Consider the following 550-nt stretch of genomic DNA (forward strand, 5'->3'; position numbering starts at 1 on the left):
GACAACTAATTATTTGTTTGTTTTACAATTTATAAATTCTTGTCTGAATCCTATAAGGCATTCAAAACTTTATGATTGAAAGCTCATTTCCCTAATCACGATATAATAAACAGTGATATAAGTATAAGGTGTGAAAATAAATGTTCCTGTCATAAACAATATTACCTACGGGCAATATCCCCGTACTTAATCCTATTGATTTTTAATCACTGGTAAACCAAACTATGACACGGTAATTAACAACTTGCAGTTATTTTCCATGAACAGTTTTAATCAATTTTAAAAAGTAAATTATCACTGATATTCGATATATTTATTATAGATTTAATCAAAATACTTGTATCTTCTTTCAATAAAAAACACGTGTTATGTTACAATGTTTATCACCAGTCAACACTATACTAGAACTGCATAACATAACTGGAAATAAACATCCGACTCCATACACATTTCTCGGAATTATTCTTCGTTGAATTCTTAAATTCGTGGTTCGCTGTGACCCACGAAACCCACGAAAATTGGTATACCACGAATAAAAATGAATCCACAG

The sequence above is a fragment of the Mytilus galloprovincialis genome, chromosome 10 (assembly GCF_965363235.1).
Source record: "Mytilus galloprovincialis chromosome 10, xbMytGall1.hap1.1, whole genome shotgun sequence".
NCBI lineage: Eukaryota > Metazoa > Mollusca > Bivalvia > Mytilida > Mytilidae > Mytilus > Mytilus galloprovincialis.